General features: G+C 36.8%; 2 long non-coding RNA genes across 3 annotated transcripts; both read left to right on the top strand.

The window, feature by feature from the left end:
* The first annotated feature begins 373 nt into the window (after positions 1-373).
* LOC126823729 (uncharacterized) lies at positions 374-9,914 on the top strand. Of its 2 annotated transcripts, none has more exons than XR_008785875.1 (5): positions 374-462; positions 1,939-2,137; positions 2,526-7,040; positions 7,952-8,153; positions 8,736-9,914. It is a non-coding gene; the product is annotated as an uncharacterized LOC126823729 (long non-coding RNA). The 2 variants fall into 2 exon arrangements; XR_007681282.2 differs by lacking the exon at positions 374-462 and adding an exon at positions 1,099-1,486.
* An 8,175-nt stretch (positions 9,915-18,089) lies between these two features.
* Positions 18,090-21,164, top strand: LOC126827322 (uncharacterized). The gene is made up of 3 exons (XR_007682654.2): positions 18,090-18,106; positions 19,209-19,624; positions 21,067-21,164. It is a non-coding gene; the product is annotated as an uncharacterized LOC126827322 (long non-coding RNA).
* Positions 21,165-21,389: the final 225 nt, after the last annotated feature.

Genomic DNA, 21,389 nt, shown 5'->3' with positions numbered 1-21,389 from the left:
TCGATGATCTAGAATACGTATTAAAGTCCGCTTGAATGAGCTATGTCAGACCAGTTCACCGGAACGGTACAAACACTTTTTAAAAGAATGTTAGTGTTTTCATAATTTAAAGCGAGGAGTGGAGGGGGTTGTGGTGAGTGAAGTGGGTGTTGCAGTCCGACCAACCAAAACCCATTTTAAATCCACTGTTGAGTTATCAATTTACGAATGTGAGCGCTTTTGATCTACTTCATTACCTACGAAAGGTAGATCTAACATTTTGTTATGTAGATACACCCTATTATCCCTTTCATTGAATGGACGCTTCCATTTGAGAGCAAGCAAACATTATTAGTCATATTTGTTTGTACTTCATTTTCAAACCTTTTGTGTGGGAGAGAACTTAGTATAGAAGGTATTACGAATGCACTGACTGATTTAAATCTTTGAAGCGGCGAAAATTTTGTAAAAGACAGTTCACAGGTAACCGTAAATTTAAGCATATCGCAGCAAGGTCATCGTAATATGTCACACAGTGTCAGAATAAGTAATATTCATACTTAAACAAAATCTAAGAAATTGAAAGTTATCTCAAAATGGATGGGTTTACCAGCAAGCTCCAACACACAATTCTAATTTCGATAGGAATCTTCTCAAACTCTGCGACCACTTGCGTTTCTGATATTTACTTTATGGATTATTTACCTAGGCCACCTTTACCCGTGAGAAGTCACGATGGGACAATCTGCATGGGCTCTTGTTCACAGATCAGTCCATCCCACCCCACGCTTCCTTCCAATTGAATGCATTTAGTAGACGAATCCAAATATTATACAATGATGTGGGAAATGAAATGGGGTTTAACATCCTACTGTTCTGCTCCTATACTAGGCTAATGAAGACGGGCCTACGCCATGCAGTGTGCTATGAGGGAAATTTTGCCCGGGCAGCGGCACTATCGCCTACTTTTATATCGAATTCCAACTGCCAGGTTATCTTTTACGTGCATTCCAATATATACACGGGACCTCGGTTTTTCGTCCCATCCGAAGGACTAGACAGCTGTTCTTGTCGGGCCCTCCGTTCTGCGCCAATGACAAGGGGAAACCACGTCGGAAAGTCATGATGAACTTTCTCGGCCAATGCAGGGATCGAACACCCGACCTCCAGGCTAGCGAGCCAGTGTCTTAACCACCTAGCCACCGTGGCTCCCACAATGATGTGGGATGACTAGAATCTGATACTACCAATATTATAGATCCCTTCATTTATGTCTAACGCATTATAACCACAATATGTGTGACTAACAACACCTACTTCTATTTAACGCTCGTTAAGAGTTTATCCCAGTGATCCTTGGATATTGGTTATGACGAAAAAAAACTGTCAAGGTATTCACCTAATAAACACCTACACCAAGTTTGAAGTTTCTAACTTAATTTGGAGAGTCATTGTGTTCCAAAGTCTCGACTTAGCCTAAGCAGAAAATGCTGTCATCGAAGTCAAGGTAATGAAGTCTCAACACTCTCACTCAATTAGAGTTGTCAAAGTCCAAAGTCTCGACTAATCAAATTGCTTATCGCTCTGCTTAGCCTGAGCTGAAAATGCTCAATATCGAACTTAGTTAGGGTATTCATGTAATAAATCAATTTTGTGTGACTTTATGGCAAACAATAATATTTCTTTACTTGAAGTATGACCACCATCTCAGATTTTCGATGGCTAAAAGTTTGTTTTTTTTACCAAAGAATTAGTCCTCAAGGAGTATTCATGTTCATTTTGATACGTGTATCCATATTTGAACGATTTACTTGTTTTTATGCAGTTAGCTGCTGCACTAATATAATATTTATGTTATATAATCGGGCATAATCCCTAACACACAAACGTTTCTGTCCGATACTTTGTTGTCGGTTTTAATGAGGAGAAAATATTGGTTCACATTTTTGATTATTCCAGAATCTGAGGTAGAATCTAGTTTTGACATTATTAAGACCTACCAGAATGAGATTTTTAGGTCGTGTCTTTTGCAAAATATGGTTCCGGTCACTAAAACCAGACTTGTCAGTTCAACAGATGACACAAATTCCACTTATACAGAAATGTAGTAGAAGTATCTTTAGATCTATTTCAACCAAAAGTCTTGGTATACAGAATGGTAAGTAGCTTTCTAAACATTTTTAAGAAACCGAATATATTTGCTTTAGGTCAATACAGAGTTAGCGACCTTTTCTCAAACTGCTTCATCGACCATTTGTTGTGTCTAGTGAGATGTTGAAATTAAGTTCATTTGTATCCCTGAGAATGCCGCATAAAAAATCATCATGTCTGCAGGATGTGACTTTGATTTGTAAAAATATGGGAAAATCATCATGATCCGACAGATTTTCCAATCATCTATTGGCATCAGTTGGATTGTCGATATTTATTTAAATATTCTTGTGTTGTTCTCCCTGTCTTCAAGTTGTCTCATTAGGGTTATCAACCAGCATTGGCATGTCCGTTTTTCATTAAGCAATTTATTACGTTTTCTGGTATCTTTTTAGCTGATCTTCAGACTTCAGACAAAGAAATATTGCAACAAGTTGTTCGATTTCCACTCAGAGTTCCTGAGCTGGCAAGATCCAGGAAGCTGGCAAGAACGGAATGGGATTCGTAGAAAATGAATTTTCCAGTGAGATTATATTCAGACAGGAATTCCAAAGAGCATTCCCATTTGCCGTCACGAAAAGGGCTTCAGATAAGTTGATAGCTGGAATTATAATTTTTCGTAGCAGTTTTTGTCGTGGAACAAAGGTAGCCGACGCGTTATGCATCGTGGATAAATCGGAACGGGAAAAGGGGGTCGGAAATTTTTGTTTGCAGATTATGGAGACATTAACAGCAGACCTAGGATTCGTGGCAATATTTGCAGACTGTTATAGCAATAATAAAGTAATGCTCCGATCACTAGGCAGAATTGGCGGGTATATAAGATGTGGTTATCTACCCATAGGAGGGCAAATGACCGACGGGATCTACATAAGCTCAATTATATTTTATAAAGATTTACGACATTCAATCAATACTGAACCACGAGTCAGTTGTCATTGTATGCTAGAAGACTGCCTACAAAATTAAAAATACCAATGTTCCGTTAATGATCGTTTGTTCCTACTTTGGATTTTATGCAATTGAAACTCCTGTTTTGATCACTGGGGTGCTTTTTTATATTTTTTTAAACCCTGACACTGAACGATTCGTGATCTTTTTTAAAACTCTTTATCAGGGACGATTGGGTCATATTTTTTTTAGCTCCTGATTATGGTATCTGAACAGTTTAGACTATTATGGCTATCGGACAAATCGCCATGAATGTTTTCAGTTTGGGAGCATGCTTAAAACAAGAAAATATATTAGCTAGACGAACTTCTTAAAGGGCGAAAGTGTATATATTTTAGTATATAAAAAGAAATATAAAGTTGGCGAGCGAACTATTGTTCAACTGATGACAAATTTTATTATACACAGGTCACAATTCTATGGAATACAGTTACTGGTTATTACTGACCGACGTTTCCAGTAGGCTTCTCAAGCTATTATAAAATATAAACTTTATAATACATGTAAAGCAATACTTGGTTTACTGCTGACCGACCAGAGAATCCTAGTTAAAATATCCCACAGTAATAAACAGTAAATTTCAGACTCGGAGCAGACCTAGTGTAGCCTCCAACCCCGAACAGACAAACAGACAGACAAACGACAGTCACAAATATTAGTATAGATTAAAGTATTGTGTAGCTGTATTCACTCTTTTTATTAAAGTATTGTGTAGCTGTATTAACTCTTTTTATTAGAGTATTTTGTAGCTGCGATGACTCTTTTTATGTATTTGTCTTCCGTAAACATGAACGTACGTGATTCAAACTGATTTACAAGGACAGTTCGAGATATATAATATTAGTAAAAAAAAATACTGGTCAATTCTGTCAGAGAATAAAGCGGAATTACGATGTAACTCTAATGATAACCGTGTAACGCTTTCGTTAATATGCGTAGTTCTGTACCAATCTGTTTCACAGATGATTACGAAAGTCTTCTAATATCTCTGCCTTCAACACGTGACGTCACATCAAGCGACGTCAATAATTGGCTCAATGGCGCGTGGATTGTTTACATAAGACGTTGCTAAATTGGGCAGAATGCTGCCTTTTACTCATTTTAATACCCATTAAATAGGAAATAGATTTTACCTACGAATACTTCAAACTTCTTTTTTTATTTTTCTAATACATAAAAACAATGTTTTAGAATTTAATTTGTTGGAGGAAAAAGGTTAATATTTTGGGCTCATTAAGTCGCATCGATGTCATCCTCATCAGTGACTGTAGCGGCCTAGCGAATATTCACTGCTGATCAGTGCGGTTCTGTATAAGTAACGTCTGATTTACAAAATTATACATTACATATGTGAAGATAGCGAAACAAAGTGTAGAATTTACGACCATACAGCAAATTTCATCAAAATCGGATCAAAAGTGTGACCTCTTGGGGGGCCACAACCTTGATATAACATATATTTACACTATTTGCGTACGAATGGCGGCCATTTTGTCTGGCAGTTTTGGTCCGATTTTCACTAAATTCGGACTCGGCCATCATTACAGTTTAACGGTGATATATTCAAACGTTTTTCTTTTAAACCGGATAAAAATTGTTAGCTCTAGAGGGACCACACGCTAAAAACGCGATTTTTCGTGCAATCAAGGGCCATAATTCAGGAAGTTACTATCCAATATGCGCGAATATTGAAAGGAACCAAGATCTTGGGGTTATAAACATGCATTTCAAGTTTCATCAAAATCAGATTAAACTTGTGACCTCCAGAGTGTTCACAAGCTAAACACGCGGTTTTACGTACAATCAAGGGACATACTCCCTGACGTTTCGGTCCGATACATGCCAATATCGAAAGGAACCGAGATCTTTTGGAGATAAACCTATATTTCAAGTTTCGTCAAAATCGAATAAGAATTGTGACCCGTAGAGTGTCCACAAACAAATTGTGGACGGACGGACGTCCGGACGGAAAGGGTTGACGACAATATACGTCCACATGAAAATGACACAAATAATGGCCCAACACGGTCAAACACAATCAACTATCGGACCATTGTGAGTTGAAAGCAAATGTTTCTAATAGCTAACTGGGGCTCACATATTTGTCTTGTGCAACCTCAGGTATTTTTCTCACTCAACCTGTACTGAATCACTTGAATACTCGCAATCGGTAGAACAGTCTGATTCTTCCTATTCCATCTCATGCAACGGGGATGACACTGTTCTTGCCAGTTATTTGGTCATTCATACGCGCCGGTAAAACTGGGGTTTTGTATCACCCTAACAAACATTTTCCATCCCTTATTCCTCTCTGTTTTCTAGTAGAGAAGGTGACACGGCCGGGGGTCATAGTGGATCAAAATTTATGCTTTACAATTCGCTCTCCGTTGCTTCTGTTCGTATGACCCTTTAATTTGTGCTCTTAGTCCTGTGGTGCACAAGTTTTTACATCACCGATTCTATTTTTTTCCATGGTCTAATAAACTTAGTTATTTTGTTGAATTAGGGAACCATATTGGCGTTTCGCTCGGTCATGGCACATTTCGCCATTCAGATATGAATTCGGCGAACCCGAAAATCTATAGTTTAAAACATTACTAATATCGTTATGTCTTGCCAAATATGGCCACCATTTTGAATATGAACTTAACCTGGAATACTTTGTGGTCGGAACATTTTTTTATGTTTATATCGGAAATAAATGACACCGAAAACCTATAGTTTAATATATTGCACAGCTTTTTGGGGGATTTTATGAGTTTCCCCCCAAAATGAGCCTCCATTTTGAATTTGGCCCGCTAGTGGAATTAGCCATCTTTTTTAGGAGGAATACCCAAGTTCGTTGGATTCAGCTGGTCAAATTCTGATGGAAACCACCTCCATATCGAGGTCCGAATTTTACCCCACTAAATTAAAGTAAATAACCAGAAAATGCCTCATGACGACCATCTTTAATATTTTCATTGCAGTGTCAACGCAGCAACTTTCGTAAGTTTGCGGTGGCATTCGTCGTTACTGAAAAGGGAATTATAAGGCAATCCATATGATATCGAGTATGGAATCTGTATACCCGTTTTAATGAGTCCGGGGTGGATGGCCATATGGTTAGAGTGTGCGCGCTATATCATAAGGTCTGTTATAGAGTCAACTGGCGATGGGTTCGATTCCCCGGTTGTACGTGACAAGGAGTAGGATCGCCTCTAACCTCTAGGGTTTTCTCCGGGTCCTCGGGTTTCCTCCCACTGATAAAGACCCCTACGCGCAAGCGAATTATAGAAATAAAATTTAACCATATTATGTTAGTCCAGACATGACCTAGTTTGTGCCGGGAGGACGTTAAACCCCATTTCCTTCTCTATCTATCTCTCTCTCTCTCTCTCTCTCTCTCTCTCTCTCTCTCTGGTTGACAGAGTGTATAAAAATCAACATACACCATGTAGTCAGTATTTGCCCAATAACAGTACGCCTGAAGGACTTTCGTTGTCCATCGATGAACTTCAATGCTTATTAATATATGCTCGAACCGGCAATGTCAGATCAGTCCAGCGGAACGGTACAAACACTTCTTAGAAGAATGTTAATGTTATAGATAATTTAAAAGCATGGTGGTGGTGAGTTGGGTGTTGTTGTCCGAACCATCAAAATCCCTTTTAAATCCACTGCTTGGATGTAAAATTACGAATGTAAGCGCTTAGATCTACTTTATTACCTACGAAGGTAGATTTTATATTAAAACAGTGCAATGTCTTCCGTGAATTATGCTGATACATCCTATCACCCCTTTCATTGAATGGAAGCCTCCATTTGAGACCATTTTTGTTCATTGGCGATAAAAAAATTCTTCACTTCTTAACGTTATAGGCCTATGTATGTGGTAGAGAACTGAGAATACAAGATATTCGGTTTAAATCTGTGAACTGAGAAAAGTTTGTAGAAGAAATTTGACATGGGATGAACAAGTAGGCATGATTTTATATTACAAACAAATTTAACCATATTATCGCAACAAGGACATCGTGTATGTCTCCCAGTGATAGAATCAGTAATTCTTAATATACAACTCTTGAGAAATCGAATTTACAATACCTATAAAGCTGCAATTACTTATTACCAGTAAGAGCTAACAAACAAATCTAACAGCCTCCGCTAATTTCGATGTGAATCCTCTGAGACCCAGTGACCACTTGGTTTGCTGATAATGACATTATGGTTTATTGCCCTTAATCACGTTCACGGGCCTGTTTTCATCGATTACGTGGAAATGGTCGCATTACATTTGGATTAGACCGACGTTTTCGCCGTCGGAAACGCGAAAACGCATGCAAGGCAAACGGGTCTTCAAATCACAATACGACAATCGTTATGGGCACTTGTTCAAAGAACGACAACCTACACACCGTATATGGTCATGTAACTACATTTGGTACTGCCAATATTATACATTCCTTCATCCACTGAATATATACCGTCAAAACACTCTAGTGTAACGCATTATAACCACAACCGTGAGTCATTATATGGTTCGTGGTTTTTCGACAAGGCAACACCTACTCGTATATATTTAACGCTCGTTAAGAGTTAATTCCATAGATTATTGGATTTTTGTTATGACGGAATAAACTATTTTATTAGAATTTATTGAATATACCGTCAAAACACTCTAGTGTAACGCATTATAACGTGGGCCATTATATGGTTCATGGTTTTTAGACAAGGCAACACCTACTCGTATATATTTAACGCTCGTTAAGAGTTAATTCCATAGATTATTGGATTTTTGTTATGACGGAATAAACTATTTTATTAGAATTTATAAATAAACTAAATATTCTATACCATAGAAAATATTGGTGTACGCTTTATTTTTCAGAATTTAAAATATAATCTAGCTTTGGCATTATTAAGACGTATCAGGATGAAATTTTTAGGTCAAGTTCTTTGCAAAATGTGGCCCAAGACACTAAAACCAGGCGTATTATCGTTTCCAAGGATACCGCAAATGCCAATTCTACAGAAGTTTAGTAAAAATATTCCTAGATCAATTTCAACCAAACGTCTTGGTATACAAAATGGTAAGTAGATTTCTAAACATTTTTAAGAAACCGAATTTCTTTGCTGTAGGTCAAAACAGAGTATTCGATTGGGTTCTAGCCAATACACACGCTATATAGCAACCTAGTCTACAACTGCTTCGTCGACAATTTGTAGTGTCTAGTTAGATGTGGAAATCAAGTCAATGAAGATCTCTGTAGGATGTGACTTCGATTTGTAAAAATATGAAACAAATCATGGTTTCTGGCAATTTTTCCAGAACAATTGCCAACATTTAGATTGTCGATATTTATTTCAATTTTCTTGTGTTGATCTGGCTGTCTTCAAAACTTCCAGCTGTCTCATTACAGTTACAACAAAACTGCATTTCATTCCATACAAATTTTTCTAAAATTGTTTCAGTAATTATGTTCGTTCTTATACAATGTTGTGAATGCGACACAGGTCACCACACCATAAACAATTTCTTCTGAAATACGTTTTCCCAACTGTAACTATAATATCAAATTTAAAAGTGTTTAATAGCAGTTTCTGGTATAACCATTGGCATATTGTTAATGTTATATTAGGCTATTATTTTTTTTTTTTTGGTATCTTTTTAGTTGATTACCAATCATCGAACAACGGGATATTAAAACAAGCTGTTCGATTTCCACTCGTTACGACACTTCCCGATGGCGAGGAAGTAGTCATTGACGTCATGACGGATGGTCAGATATCAGAAACATATGCGATGATCCACGAAGCTGCCGAGAACGGAATGGGATTCGGGATTAATGAATATTCCAGTGAGAATGTATTCAGGCGGGAAATCAAAGCAGGATTCCCATTTGCTGTAACTCAAAAAGCTTCAGATAAATTGATGGCTGGATTCATAATTATTCGTAGCAGTTTTTTCCGTGGAACAAAAGTAGCCGACTCGTTATGCATCGTGGATAAATCGGAACGGAGAAAGGGGATCGGGCGTTTTTGTCTGCAGACTGTAGAGACGTTCGCAACAGACCTAGGATTCGTTGCAATCTACCTGGACTGTTTTAGCAATAACAAAGAAGGGATCCTATCAATAGAAAAACATGGTGGATATGTAAGATGTGGTCATCTACCCATGGGAGGACAATTGAACGACGGGACCTACATAAGCTCGGTTATATTTTATAAAGACTTACGACAATCAACCGATACTGAACCGCGAGTCAGTAGTCATTGTTTTTTATAAGACTGTCGTTATGTTCTGACTTTGGATTATTGGCAATTTAACCTCTCGTCTTGATCACTGGAGATTAGGTTGTTATCATGTCTTTCGGACCGATTCCCATGACTGTTTTCAGCCTTAGCGGATGCTAAAAGTACAAGGAAATATATTAGCCAAGCGATCTTCTTAAATGTTGAAAGTGTGTATATTTTAGTATGTAAAAAGATATATAATGGTGGTTCGCGAAACTATTCAACTATTGTTCAAATGATGACACCATTTTATTATGCATAGGTCACAATTCTATTGGATACAATTACTCCTTTTCACTGATCGACGTTTTGACCAGACTTCTCTAGTCTTTGGTGAAATATAAAATTATTTTACGATCCAATGTATTCATGTAAAGCAATACTTGGTTAATACTGACCAACAAGACACGGCCCTCTAATATAAGAATTCTAGTCAAAACGTCCCTCAGTAATAACCAAGAACTCTATTCCATAGAATTTTGACCTGTGTATCCCCACTTTAATTACTAAATGCCATGACACAATTTAACGTTTTATTAAAGTATTATGTAGCTGTATGACTCTGTATATATATGTGTCTTCCGTAAACATGGACGTACGTGCTTTAAAGGGACATTTGGTCAGTTCGAGATCCTACTCTCGTATTTTTGTTAATATAACTGGATAATTCTGTCAGAATGTATTTTAGAATAGAGCTGCGCAATTACCACATAATCTAACACTAAACCCTGTAACGCCTACGTTAATATGATTAGTTCAACAATAATAGGTAAACATCATATTTTCTTTCAAAAAATAAATTTAAATCTAGACCTCTCATATTTATTAGTTAAAGGGTAGGGCTGCTCTGTATACTGCAATTTTAATGTGTTTAGATTTCTTATTAAGCATTACAAAGCCCATGGTGCAAATACCGGTAGGAAGTTCATACGCAAAGAAACATAAATCAATTCATAATATTGTTATTGAGATAAGTTCTTGCTATTTTTTTTCAAACCAATGCATAGATAGACCACTGATGATTGTCTATGGTACAACGTCTTTGTATACTTCGGACTTCGGACACGCCCATATGGATCTGAGAAAAAATACGCCGGGTTTTCGTTAAATACAAAGGTAATAAAACACACTTTTAATTTTTACTTCTGCACAATTAGTCATAATTCCGGATATTAATATACCTGAACCTCGTTTTCATAAATTTTAAAATCTTTCATACCTACGAGAATTTGGATTATTAAGCAAAATCAAAATACTTACAAAAACTCCTAAAATAAAAAAAGCTATCATTTCACAATCTTCAACTGTTACATTTTAAATTGTCAAAGTTCTTAACTGGAAAAATTCGTTACTAACGGATATATATATACTTATCGAGGTAAAACATTACCGTGTAACAATGAGAATACCGCAAATTCGCTTTGTTCACCGTGTGCATTTGAGATCTGGTCGTGTCTGGCGTGAGCGGCAGAGAACCGGACCAAATGGACGCACTCGTTCCCTGTCCATCTATATTCGGTCCATGGTTCAAGGCATGTTACATCTGACTTAATATATGAATGTGGAGATAGTCAGACAAATGTAGAATTTAAGATCACACAGCAGCCTTGTCTCTACAGTAGGTTATCCAAAATGAATACTTGGGGCAAAATTTACATCGTTACCTATATGTTTCAATGTCAGTAGTCACGGATTTAGTGATGAATTTGCTATCCTGTTACACCGCACGAGGCAGGGCCTTTTTGAGCTTGTATGGACTAGCTCGCAAAACGGGGGTAGAGTCATCGAGCGCGCTTGTGTGACTTAGTATTCTGCCATGGCACCATCTAATGACTATCGTCTGCCAATGCAGATCTTTCTGTCGGCCTTAAATGTTATATAATTAACTCGATGGCATGGGATGCTCAATATTTTCAACGTATTTAACACGATTGGCGGTTAATGATTTAATTGAAAAATGAATAATCGAGCAATGACAACCGAGACTCCGCTACTCCCCAAATGAGCCATAACGTCGCCCAAAATCAAGTAATTTGACTGAAACTATTATGATATTCACTTTTCATCATTTTTGGGGGGGGTGGGGGGAGGGGGGATTTTTTGAATATGGATTTTGTAGAATGGATTTTAACTTTGTAATATTTTATTTCTGGCCATCAGAAATTGTAAGTGTTGGGTACGGAAGTTCAAATACAAACAAATACAAGCTATTTTTTATTTTTTTATTTCGTATTTTCATTCCTATTTCTAAAGTTTTAAAAAAATATTTGCTCATTTCTATGTTTGGGTTTCGGTTTTGTAGAATTATTTTTAACTTTGTAATATTTTATTACTTATTTTTATTTCTATTTTTTTTTTTATTTTTAATTAAATATTTTATTCTAATTTCCATTTTAAATATTTTATTTCCTTTTTTTTATCTTTTAATATAAAATTTAAAATAAAAATAGAATAAAAATTAAAGATATAAAAAATACAAATTGAATATGAAAACTAGAATCTTTTTTTCTTTTTTTCAAAATACACATAGGAAATCAAAAAATTCATATACGTATGTAGTAGAAATAAAGTTATGTAATACTTCATCTTGAAAATCTGCATAGTTCAATAATGTTTGGAATTTTTAAACAAATTATAAGAAAAACGACCTCATCCTACACTGGTGTTTAAATTTAAATTAACTTTCAACATTTCTTTATTACACTCAACACTGTTGTATTAATAATGCAAGCGTTTTGTGTCTACCGACTGAGCTAATGGGGACGGCCATACGCCATGCATTTATTTTCTATGGTTGAAATGTTGTCATTGCCTTTAGTACTTATATTACTTACAATGTTTGTGTATTATGTATGGTTGACTTCTGGAACTGAGCCGATTACAGACAGTACGATCGAATGCGGGACGAATTACACCCAACCCCTTATAACATGATAAGATATAGACTATGCGAGACATATTTAGCCATTTCCATTAATTGTATTCAACCAGAAAGAAAATATATTATATACAATGTATACGTGTATAGCTTTACATGCATTACTTTATCTATTTGCATTTACAATTTATTAACTTGACACACTGTCAAGGTTCATTTATTTCTTACTTGTCACTATGACTTAAATATAACTACATCCGTAAGCGCGTATCCACAATATTTTGAACTGTGGTGTTAGGGTGGGGATGGCAATTTTGACGGTGTTTTGGTTGACGCCGAGCGAAGGTGTCGAAAACGTTTTGGACAATGTCTCCGCATCCCATTTTAACCTTTAAAATAAAACCAATACTGTTTTGCGCTGGACATTAATTTTGTTTAGAATGTTTCATTATGTTCTTTATATTTCCATTATTTTTAAGCGTTTTCATTAACCCAGTCGGGGCAGAACAATGGGACGTTAAACCCCATTTCATTTCATTATTTTTAAAGGGCATCAAACAGCGTCTGACATTGACTTAGGCAACCGTAAAACCAATGATAAACTTGAAGGTCCGATGCTCCATTTATATATTTTTAAGATATTGAATTGTTCACGGCTCAATTGATTAATTAGCATTTGATTAAGACAACAAAATCCAAATATCGACGCTAGACAATCTCCCGACTTGGATTCAATCAGATTTAAACTAGGTCCGTCATGTTTCTCCGTTACCAACAAACGATGGCGGCGTCTTTTGTGGTGCTTTTTTTATTTTGGTGATGAAATGGTGTAGCGGTTTGGTAGTGTGGGGAATTCTGCTGTAAGTGTTGCTCAGGACCAACACCCGGTAATGTCTCTGCCACCAGTGACCTATCGGCCGATCACAAACCTCTCTTCGAACAAACGGAACAAAACGCATAAACGTATCAAGTTTTATTATGCACTACACATGAAGTTATAAAGGACTGGGAAAATTCTTTTATACTATTTTTAAGGAGGCGAACTCTCCCAGTTCAAGACGTCTTGGCATTGGTGTTGTGAATTCATTCCCAGGGCATGCAAAATTAAAAACTATACGCGCCTATGTAAACAAAGTATAAATTGTCAACAATACAAATTCAACATTATTTAATAGGTGGACACAATGTGATTTATGATAAAGTTGACCTAAAAAAGTATAATTTAAATAAATTATATATAAATTGTAATTGCATGCTATATATTCAAATTCAGCTATTTAAGTAAAGGGGGATAATAATTCTCAATAATAATCATAACCTTGTAAATATTGAATGGAATTGAACCATTTTTGGACTGGTTTTCCTATTAGAGATTCAACTTTAACGAATAATGTAGTTTACAAGTAATTCTTGTTGTGCTAAATGGCGCACCGAGCCTTTAGTATCGGAATTTTCAACAAAAAATCATACATTTTGGTTTGAAGCTGTAGAGCAACAATACCAGAAGTATTATCTGAACATCTAGACACATTTTCCGTAGTTGTTATTCCCAAACTCCGCTTAAATCAGTGCCTTCGATAATTATTTCAAACCATAGGCGTACAGCTCTATGACAGGTTTACAGGCAGCGGCGCCCGTCTTCTGTGAGAGGTGGGGCTTATCGTGTAAGGACCCCTCAAGAACATTTTGGAATATTGGACGTCCACCCAGGCGCCAACGCGCTTTTCTGCTATTCCAGCCCGTGAACAAAGCAACTTCAAAGTGGTCCAATATTGCCTAATTGAGGTGACTGACGCGAATCCCAATCAACCAATCAATCGTTTACAGTCCACGAAGACGGGACCGTTGGAGAAAATTTAACTGCCGCAAACGCGTTTTCTTGTTATTTTAGCCCGTGAATACAGCAACATCAATGTGGTCCAATATAGCCTACCTGGCTGTCCTGAATCCCAAACAACCAATTAATCGTCGCGGAATACATTTTGAAAATTTAACCGCCGCAAATGCGTTTTTCTGCATTCTAGCCCGTGAGTTAAACAACTCCAAAGTTGCCCAATGGTTTTGTAACCAAAATCCCACTCTATCCCACTGAATTCCAAACATCCTATCACAAATAATTCACAAATAATAATCGATGCCTGACTAATGTCGCACAAAGTAGAGTGGCTCCAGACAATTAAACGAAAAGTAAAATTAGTGTTTTATTAGATTTCGGCCACCTTATTTTGCCAAGTGGATGAAATAAAAAAAAATCTCTTTACCCGTTAGCCCGAAAAGTCAGATTGCCCAAAAAGGAGGCTCGTACGCCTATCTTCCAAACTGTAATTTTTCATTTATTTGTTCTTATGACAATCAATGCCTTAATATTTGAGTGGTGTATACCATTTATGAATAATGGATTTAACCAAAAGGAGACCTGATTATGGTAAAGTGTTCGACTGTTACGAGGGCTTATTTGAAGGGCTAAATCTATTTGTGAAGGCCATCTCAGTTTTTGTCAAGGTCGATGAGATGTAAATAAGGTAAGGGTACGTGATTGTTGGCGAGATTCTAGGTTAGGTTCAGGGTTAGGTTTAAGAATTTGGGGGAGAGGTTAAGTCTCCACATAAGCACTGACCTAGGATGATGAAAAATTAGTTCGTGATATTTCCTAGTTTTATTAAAAATACATATTATACATTAGATTTATATACAAAAGTGATTTCGCTGGGTTTTTTTGGTGTTGGTGGTGCTGATGGTCTTCCTTGGATGATGCTTCTGGTATTCTGGTATTTTTGTTTCTGAAGAAAAAATAATAAATTTGAGGCTCTCGGGGGTGTTTCCTACTAAGAATTGGATTTTCTAAAAATGTGTTTGTTCCAATGTCACCGGGTTAGGTTTAAGAATTTGGGGGGAGAGGTTAAGTCTCCACATAAGCACTGACCTAGGATGATGAAAAATTAGTTCGTGATATTTCCTAGTTTTATTAAAATACATACAATACATTAGATTTATATACAAAGGCGATTTCACTGTTTATTGGTGTTGGTGGCGCTGATGGTCTTCCTTGGGTGGTGCTTCTGGTATTCTGGTATTATTGTTTCTGAAGAGAAAAGAAAATAAATTTGAGGCTCTCGGGAGAGAGCCACATTAGTGTGTTTCCTACAACGGATTGGATTTTCTAAAAAAATCGTGTTTGTTCCACATCACCGGGTTACGGCTAGGGATTCTTATATCTAATTGATTTTAATTACTAACGGTTAGGCATAGGATTTGATATATGGTTTGTTTTGGGTCAGGGTGGAGACTGGTCTTATTTAATCTAATTTACTGTGCACTAGGATGTCGTTCAGATTTTTATTTTTAGAATATGCAATTATAAGTTTCTGTGTGAATATTTTCGGGTGATTTTCTTGGAGATCAGTATAGTGTTTTCTGATGATTTTGGACGCACTTGCTGCTGTTGCGCTAAATGGAACTACAAAAGGAGCTATTGCGCTAGCCGTATGAATATTCAAACCTAGGGGGGCTGTTGTTTTCAATTTGTCAATCCAGAATTTTTCTCTTGTTAGCCTAAACGTTTTAATTTCTTCTGAAGTTTCAAAGTCGCTCTTGGTCTTTTCTATTGGCGTGACAATGAGATCTGAAATGTCATGATTTGGTTGGTTGAAATGAATTGAGACAGGTTTGTCTTTTTTGGTGACTATGTCAGACCGGTGACCGTTAATTCTTTCCCTAAGTGCATTTTGAGTCTCCCCTACGTATTGCTTGTCACATTTTCTGCATGAGATTAGATAAATTATGTTTGAACTACTGCATGAAAGTTGGTCTAATATTGGGAATTTTGTGCCAGATGTTTTGTTATGGAAATGGTCGGATATGTTTAAGATTTTGCATGTTTGACATCTTGGATGGCCACAAATTTTGGTTTTATGTGCTGATTGTATATTATTTGTTTCTTTGGCGGCAAGTTCAGCTAGAGTATTGTTTTTTATACGTCGGAGGTAGCGTTTGGAGTATCCCCTTTCTCTTGGTTTGTTTAAAAATACCAGGGCAGATGTCGACTCAAAGTCGGCCTTCTGAGTACATATTCTATGGAAACGGAGAATCTGAGATTTTATGATGCCAGAGAACGTATGTTTTGGGTGAAAGGAGCTTTTGAACAGTAATTGATGTGTATCGGTTTCTTTGGATTTCTTCGTCTGGCCTGAATGCTTGTGGGTTCCTAAGAAATACTTTCCTAATTGCTTCAATACATGCGTTATTATCAATGTTCGTGTACATGCTCTGTACGTCTATGGGTATTAAAATGGTGTGCTCAGGGACTCTTAACTGTTTGATTTTGTGAACAAAATCGTTCGTGTCTTTAAGGTAGGAAGCTATGACGAAAATTGAGCTGGCCTTATCATTTAGTACTAACCATATTTGAAGACACTGCGGTTGGTCAGAAGTGCAAAGGGAAACAATTCCCACCAATCCAATCGAATTGCTGAATCATGCTCTAATATACCGCAATTTTTTTTTTTCTTTGACTTCTCCTGTTTTTGTCTGCGGTATTTTTACTGTGATTTAAATACCTTCTGATTTAAATGTGTTTTATTAATAAAAGTATGTCTGATTGTGTATGGTCGAAAACTCAATATCTAACATATATTGAACAAACTATGTATGCAACATGTTGATGATATCAAAGAAGAAAATGTATTTCTATTTCATATCTTTGTTTAACGAAAATATTCAGTATAACGTCATGATGATAGGCGTCGAATCGTCGTGCTTGTGTAATAAAAACAGTGATTGTTTCCCAAACAGATTGTGTTCTGCTAATGCATTGCTCAGTTACTAAATGTCACTTAAAGTTACAATTTCATATTTTCTAAGAAAGTCAAAACATAATTATTTCTATGTCTTTTGCTCAATAGGTTGTCAACTCACTAGTAAGGGATCGTAGGTTATCTTTCTCACACTTAAAAATCTTCACACCGGAAATAACACAATTACCTCCCTTGTTTTCCTATTCCCCACCATGGAATAGCTATCTTCAAACGTTTGAATTTGAAGTTGAAAATGATATTTTTGCCAATTTCTCAACTGGCAATAGTGAATTATAGGATTAATAGGATTATTCTTTAACAAGGTAGGACTGTTTATAGATACCATCTATTTTAGGGCTTTATTTTAATACATTTTAAAAATATGAAATTGTAACTTTAAAGGAGCCAAACCCCTGGCTCAATATTTTCCATAATATTCGAATTTCAAAACAAGACAATGCGGAAGTAATTAATAATTGCTGATTTACAAACGACAAAAAGGCATAGAATGGACTGTCGTTCAAATTGGACTGTTCACGTATTTCCCCGACATTACAATAAATAATCTAAACACTGTATGTAAATCTCCGTATAAGCACTCCTATTACATTAATATGTGCTTTTATACTCATTTTCGTCTATTTTAAGGTTCCAAATAAACAGCCCCAAACCCTTTAAAGATAACAGTATAAATATGACCGCGGGGGGGGGGGGGGGTGAGGGGGGTGAGGGGGGACATTTATATAACAATACAATAAAAAGAGATCAAGCTCATGTCGCATCCCAAAAGGCCAAATAGGCTAAATAGAGTAACGAAAGCAATTGAACTTACGTGAGATAAGTAGTAACCGGCGTTCAAGAATGGCTACGCATACTCTGCCTGGTGCGCATATACAGTTCTAAGCTTCAAAGTTTATTGAGTCTTTTTACAATGGTTAGCATACATAGGCCATAGCGTCCGTAAAATTTTACCCTCAATAGGTCCCCAACACCTCTATATCCAGCTACCCTTCCGCCCCGGCTTAAATATAAAAAAACTTCAATCCTTTAGCTTTGAAATGGTCTTACACGGACTCCGGTAAGTGACTATTTTATTTGTTTTATTTTTTAAAAAAAATGGACCTTAAAACGTTTTGAAATATGAATACATTAACATCTGATATATTCAAGAATTCATCGGAAATGTGAAAAGCGACGTAATGCAATCACATGACAGGTTCCCGCTTATGATAAACAAAGACCGCACTAAAATGGCGTCTGCGATGTCAGCTCAAAGCGAGGCAAAATTATTCGTTGGGGTTTTTTTTCATATTATACAATACAAACTAACCAGCGGTTGCCATGCAAGATAAGGCGATTAGGATGGGCAAAACTTGTTTATTAGCATGTAAACAGTAAATTATAGTTATATAGTCCTATAGCTGCGTATTATTATGGAGATTTGGACATGTTGCTTAGCGTCGGCGAATATAAATAGAGCAGGGGCCATGTACATTGACAGATAATATAGACTATTCAAATACTTTGTTCACTGTTATAAATAAGCTCACTGCAGAAATCGTCTCTCCGTGAAATATACAAGTCACTCATACCGGTATAATACAGTTAGCGGACTGCGGCCCATTCTTTTCGTCAGGGACACACGTTTCAAATTTGGTTTAACGCATTGGGATCACGAAAGGGCGGCACTTCCGCGACCTTTCGTTCCGGATTTATCTTTCATTTTCCGAAAACTTTGTGAACGGGATAGAAGCTACAGTTTTTATTTGGTGTGAAGTACTGGGGTCATAAGAAGACGATCCCTATCAGCACTGCCCAACCTTTTGTTACTGCGTTATCCCCTCTTACTATTCTATGCGTCACGATAGTTGTCCCTATCTTTACATGGATATCAATATAACAACAGTAAATTTAAATTTAATGTCGGTATTTTTGACAAAGCGGACAAATTTGGCTTTGAAGTTGTAAAATACCCTTCACTTACAATAATAAAAAAAATACACATGACATTATTATTGTTTCTCTAAAACTCTAAAACATTTGGGTAACCTGGGGGGTGTTAAGAAAATAATCTTTTAATAAGACAGTCCTTTATTTAAAGGGAGATAACTCCACTTTCCGTGTGTTGTCAAACTCTCAACTTTGGTTTTCTACCCACGTTGTTTTGGGTTTTTTTCAAGTGTAGACTGAATGATTTAATAGAATCGAAGACTCCAGAGTGTTATATGACGTCAATTGGTCACACACACACTCTCCAGGTGCAGCCGAGGTGCAGGGTTTCAAACAAGAATGGTCCGACGAGACAGATATGTGGGAGAAATTAAGTTTTTGGTTTCATTAAGCGTAAGAAATATCCCATCCAAAATAACGTCCAAGGACAGAGATGAACAAGAATTGGGATGCACAGATCTTCAGAATTGTAGACGTATATAGAACTTACTTACGAAAATGTGAAAGAAATTATTTCATGGGTACGCCGTGGAGATTCCACAGAAATACATCGTTTAGGGGATTACCGAGCCTTGGCAAGTTCAGATGATGTTGTGCTTGGTGGTTTGGGTTCGAGGATAAATAGTCAATGAAATATGTGAAGCAGGTGAGTTTCAATAGTTGATCGCAAGCAATATAGATAGTAGATATAAATTTGGTTGTGGGAAATCGCCACTGTATCACCCGTTGTTGTCTCGGAAATGCGCGTTAAACTGGAGTTGTCTCCCCTTCGTCGCGAGATTCTAATGTCTCACAAATCAAAGTAATACGATGACCGGAATAATACTAGGTACACAGAGAAATGAAATGAAATGAAATGGGGTTTAACGTCCTACTGTTTTGCTCCGAACTGGGCTAATGAAGACGGGCATACGCTATACTCTTATATTGAATTCCAATTAACTGTCAGGGGATCTTTTACGTGCACGTCAATGTGTACACGGGACCTCAGTTTTTCGTATCATGCGAATGACTAGACAGCTGTCCTTGTCACTTGTCAGGCCCTCCGTCCTGCATCACTGACAAGGTGGAACCACGCCGGAAAATCTGGGTGAACTTTTTCGGCCAATGCAGGGATTGAACACCCGACCTCCAGGCTAGCGAGCCAGCGTCTTACCAACTTAGCCAGAGCAAAATTATTCAACTAATACTGGGTCAGTTCAACGGAGACCGTAAATTGTGACAGTCTTTATGCGAAAGTTTCGAAGGACAGCTGTTCATGAAAATACAGAAATTTCTAAGGTTGACAAGTTTGTTGAGTGGAACAAGACTTGGTGACGGTTTCTGACACTATATATAAGTCCTAATTTCGAGAGAGCAAATATTCCAAGGTGGCAACCAAAACTATTACGAGAAAGTCCTATACAAAAGGTGTAGAATTTCGTGGGATTCCAAAGAATTTTATAGAGTACTACAGGATCACTAATTCATTCTGTAGATTTTTCCACATGACTATACATATAGATTCGGAATAATTTACTATAGTTTTGTATAGGATCGGTAGATGGGTTTTTCCAAGTGTAATTTCCTATAGAATTCTATAGAATACTGTAAGGAACTCAAAACAATAACCTATAGATTAATTATTAGTGCTGCTGTAGAATTGGAGAGAGAGAGGGAGGGAGAGAGAGAGAGAAATGAGTTTTAACGTCCACTCGACACAAACTAGGTCATTTCGGGACTAACATATGGTTTTTAAATTTTATTTCAATAATTCGCTTGCGCATAGGTGTCTTTAGCAGTGGGAGGAAACCGGAGGACCCGGAGAAAACCCACGAGGTTGGACAGGCGACCCTACTCCTTGTCACGTACAACCGGGGATTCGAAATCACGCCAGTCGACTCAATGACAGACTTTAGATACAGCGCGCGCACGCTAACCATTCAGCCATCCAACCCCCCTGTAGAATTGGTGGTATAGTTTTCTATGGAACTAACATGTATAAGTATATTTTATTACCTTCTCAACAACAATATCAAATTAGATCAGATTCATGTGGTTTTGTTATTTAAATAACTTCATTTAACAATTCTTTTCCCTATATTTCAGTTATATCAAGAAGAAAACGTGTCATGGTTCTTACTGATGAATCATCAAACATGTCCACGCAGAGAAAAATAATCTTGTAAATTTAGAAGAAATCCCACCCCCCCCCCCCAAAAAAAAAAAAAGAAAAAAGGTAAAAAAATAAAAAAAAATAAAAGAAATTATATTTTGCATTTTGCTAAGGGAATACTATGAGATTGACGAGCTTGACAAACATCGTTGAGGAAATAGCCCGTGTAACATGTTCTTTTATAACTTTTTGGTTGGTCGCTGGGCTCATTTTGGACAGTTTCCGATTCATCCCAAGGTTGATCAAATATGGCGGC

This window comes from Patella vulgata, chromosome 1, assembly GCF_932274485.2.
Source record: "Patella vulgata chromosome 1, xgPatVulg1.2, whole genome shotgun sequence".
NCBI lineage: Eukaryota > Metazoa > Mollusca > Gastropoda > Patellidae > Patella > Patella vulgata.
This window is presented reverse-complemented; position numbering and strand designations above follow the sequence as displayed.